Genomic DNA, 4,221 nt, shown 5'->3' with positions numbered 1-4,221 from the left:
TCTTTCCTTTTTTATCATTACTATTATTTTCCACAAATCTTCTTCATTTCATTAATAGATGAGAAAATTGGAGTGCCATAATATTGAGTATTTTGTGTCAAAATTTCACCATTTGTAGGCAAATCGAAACTATTTCCAAGCACCCAAAAAGCATGATTGGATCCATAGATCACAGGCAGAGTGTGTGAATCAGAAGCGTGCCATGGAAAAAAGTATGAACAAGGTAACCAGAGGTTGAATCAGCCCTGGTTTTCTCTTTCAAGGTACAGGCATGCATGTTGGGCCACCTAAGTCTATATAGATTCACATTATCCACCAGGATGGCTGGATCCCTGGACCCAATCAGGAAGTGGTAAAAGTGAAGAAAGGCTGCTTACTTCAATGGCTGTGTCAGGGACAGGCTGACCCAGTACAGGTGCAGAGATCGAACAAACATCACCGTGACAAGGGACACAATAGTTAAGAACGATTACGGATCAGGCTACAGAGATGAGAACAAGAGTCGATGACATAATGAAAACATCACAGGAATAAATGGAGAGAGCAAGCAGAGACCAGCCTGGTAAGAAACCTAGGGGCAGAGCCTGAAGGAATGATGAGAGAAACACACTTTGGACATGGTTAGTGGGCAGGAGACTTGAAATGGGAGGAGGCTGGCTAGAGCAGATCTGCTTCCAATTTTTCTGTGTTCATTATATATGGCTTGGGGTAGTGGAATTTATCATCCCGTTGATACAGAACTTTTTATTAATGGCCTCATCAAATAGCAGGGGCCAAAAAGCCTGAAAATAAAAGAGCTTATTTATAGCTGGATGGAAGACAAGCTGGCTATGTTCAATACGGAACCACTTTACAGCTGGGAGTCAAAGTCGTTTGGTATTTTTGTGCTCGACAGTGGGGCAGAACGGATAAGAAAGTTGCCTCTACGAGAATACTTCCAATGTACATGCTAGAGGGCTAGTAAAGAGGAGGGTTTTCTCTAAAGAACACTTTTCCTAAAATGGAAAGATACACTCCACGATAGGATAAAAGAAAAATCAAAGAGGGTAAGGTGAAGGGCAGACTTTCTCAACATTAAAGAAGTATTTTTGGTTCAGAAGATTGCAAAAAGAGGAAAATAATCATTAATAATCAACAGTCCAATTGATAAGACAGAAAGAATACAAGACATGAAATCGTAAAGATAACTTTTCAAGTAGGTATTCTGATACAGGAAAATATGGAAGGTACAAGTTCACTCAGCACAGAACTGGAATGGGCATGTGGGAGCTGAAAGATGCTGGAAAAAAAAAAAAACTTTTGTAACTCGTTTTTTTTTGTTTGTTTGTTTTTTTTGAGGGATAGAATGGAGTTTATTGGAAGTGGGAAAGAGCTATAACAAACCATGCAAGTGTTTTAATATTAAAAATAACTGCATCATTCAAGTCAAGAACAGGATGCAAGCGTGATTTGAATCATTGGAGCATAAAGTAAGCATTACCATCCTAGACTGTTTACTGGGATTTGATATAAAGAAAGAACAATAGGCCTTGGACTTCAGAGTAAGATCAAGTAGTCTGAACTGAGAATTAGGTGACAGTTGACGATACTTAATCAGGAACTCTTGTTCACTCTGAAACATTACATTGAAACTACTATAAAGTTTCCTTCCTGCTTATTGTTCTCTGGTTGACCAGCTGTTGTAGCCTTGAAATCAAGAAATCTGAGCTTAGATAAGGCTTTCTGAGAAACCAGATGGAAGAGAAATGCTGCTGCCCAGGCCGGATGCAGACAAACTTTCAGAAGTGGAGCCAACATCGCTGGTTTGTCTGGAAGCCAGCTAAGCCCCCTTCCGACAACTCTATCTGCACTAACATGTGCCCCAGAAAAGCCATTTAGTCTAGTAGTTAAGGTGCCATCCTGTATTGGAGTGCTTGGGTTTGCCACTCCAGCTTCCCAAGGATAAAGACAGCAGGTGGCAGCTGAAGAAACTGAGTTCCTGTAACTCATGTGGAAACCTGGATCAGGTTCCAGGCTCAGAGTAGTGGATGACAGTTACCTCTATTCTCTCTCTCTCTCTCCCTCTCTCTCCCTCTCTCCTCTTCCCCCCCTCCTTGTTCCCATCCCTCATGTCAATACTCATGGGGAAAACGAAACCTAGTTAACCTTTATTCCTCTCAGTCTCCACATTAGGTATTTAGACTCCTTGTTCTAGAGCTGAAGCTAAGAGCACCTGCCCTGGATGGACTGCAGTTCTTTTCCCAGGAGCCTGAGGGAGGAAGTGGACACCATGGATTTGGGTCCACTTGAAAGAGATGGAAAAACTTAGACTGTGAGGGGTGTGGGGGCGCAGGACAAAGGCAGTATGTGGTGGGACATGGCACCATAAAGTGAGTGATGTGTGGGGATTTGAGATGAGAGGGGAAAAGACCTATCCATCCTCATTGCAATGAAGCCAAGATCCCAAGAATGGCAAACACGTTTGTTTTACCATAAGGTTATTATTTGGGGGAAGACCTGGATATTGGTGGCCCTAGTTTGCCAAGATGTAAACATGACAGAAAGCCCAAACCCACTCAGGCATAATCCAAGCAGGTGCAAGTGAGAAATCCTTTAGAAATTCAGGGACCCTGCAGGGTAAGTGCAGGGAATTCTTTCTAAACATGTCTGATTTTTTCAAATACCTGGACTTTGTAGATAGAAAGGATTTTCAGTAGAATGTGTGCTCCTCTTTCATTGTCATCATTTGATAGCAAAGCTATAGGAGGGGAAGTGATACAGAGAGCTTGTAAAACATACAACTGAAGGTGGACATTGAACCAAAGAACTCAGGTGACAGCCTGAAACAAACCCAAAAGCTTCTGATATCCCACAATAGATCTATTACCTTGAAAGCAATCTCTGTTTTTTTTCCATTGTATTTCCTTCTGGTATAACTAAAACCTATTACTTCATCATTTGGTGTATTATGCCACAATGCCTCATAATTTTTCCCAAACTCATCCTTGCCCAGATTGAAAGGAAGCCCTGCCACTCTAAGTTTCTATTTCTATTGTGTAGCCAATATTGTATTTTCTATTGTATAATGAAATTGTTTCCCTTCTTCATGTTCTACTGGCATGTAATTGAGACCCTTCATGAAAATCTGCACTTTCGGGCCCGGCACAATAATTTAGCAGCTAAAGTCCTCATCTTGAAAGCACCAGGATCCCATATAGGCACTGGTTCTAATCCCGGCAGCCCTGCTTCATATTCAGCTCCCTGTTTGTGACCTGGGAAAGCAATCTAGGACCGCCCAAAGCTTTGGGACCCTGTACCCTCATGGGAGACCTGGAGGAAGCTCCTGGCTCCTGGCTGCAGATTGGCTCAGCTCCAGCCATTGCGGCCACTTGGGGAGTGAATCATTGGACAGAATATCTTCCTCTCTGTCTCTTCTCCTCTCTGTATATCTGCCTTTCCAATAAAAACAAATAAATCTTAAAAAAAGGAAAATCTGCACTTTGATGAAGCTGTATCAGGGACCACAACATTTGTAAGAACAACGATGCTTCCTCAGCATGGCTTGAGGTTTAGGATGAGAGTGAGGGACAGGGAGAGAGAATGAATGAGCGATCCCAGTCACTCCAACTGCAAATGCTTACAACAGCTGGGCTGGGACTGAAGCCGGGAGCCAGGAACTCAGCCCCGTCTCCCAAAGAGGTGATGAGAACCCAAGCATTTGTGCCATCACCCTCCTCCAGAGTGTCCATGTTAGAAGCTGGAGTAGGAGCTGTGGTCTGGGTAATGAACCCAGGCACTCCGGTATAGGATGTCTTGACCTCTAGGGCTAAAACACCTGCCTGAGATTTGAGATGTTTAAAGTGCAGTTCTTCTCCAACAATCATATGAGTCAATGGGGTTGTAGCAGGGTCTCTTACTTCTACCTGAAGGCTTCTATTAGACTGAATCTTAGTGATGATGCTTGCTATGTTTCATAACCACAAGCTTCTCTTCCTTTATTCTATGGAAATTATGCACACAGCACTGGGGTTTCCGGGATAGATGGCAATAGGAATATACTCCCCTTGGCCATTACTCGGCCACCCAAGGGTGTTTGTAACAGCACATTCATCTGCGTTCCCATTGTCCAACAGAAATGGAGACATTTACTTCTCTCTTCTGGCACTTTGCTTTTGTCAGGTTGCAAGAAATATTGTCATGGCACCGTGAGGAAGCAAATTGAAAACCGCAAGACTTGAACTT

The sequence above is a fragment of the Ochotona curzoniae genome, unplaced genomic scaffold (genome assembly GCF_017591425.1).
Source record: "Ochotona curzoniae isolate NIBS_2020 unplaced genomic scaffold, NIBS_Ocur_1.0 scaffold_2453, whole genome shotgun sequence".
In the NCBI taxonomy this organism is placed as follows: Eukaryota; Metazoa; Chordata; class Mammalia; order Lagomorpha; family Ochotonidae; genus Ochotona; species Ochotona curzoniae.
The sequence above is the reverse complement of the archived record's forward strand: the minus strand, read 5'-3'. Positions refer to the sequence as shown.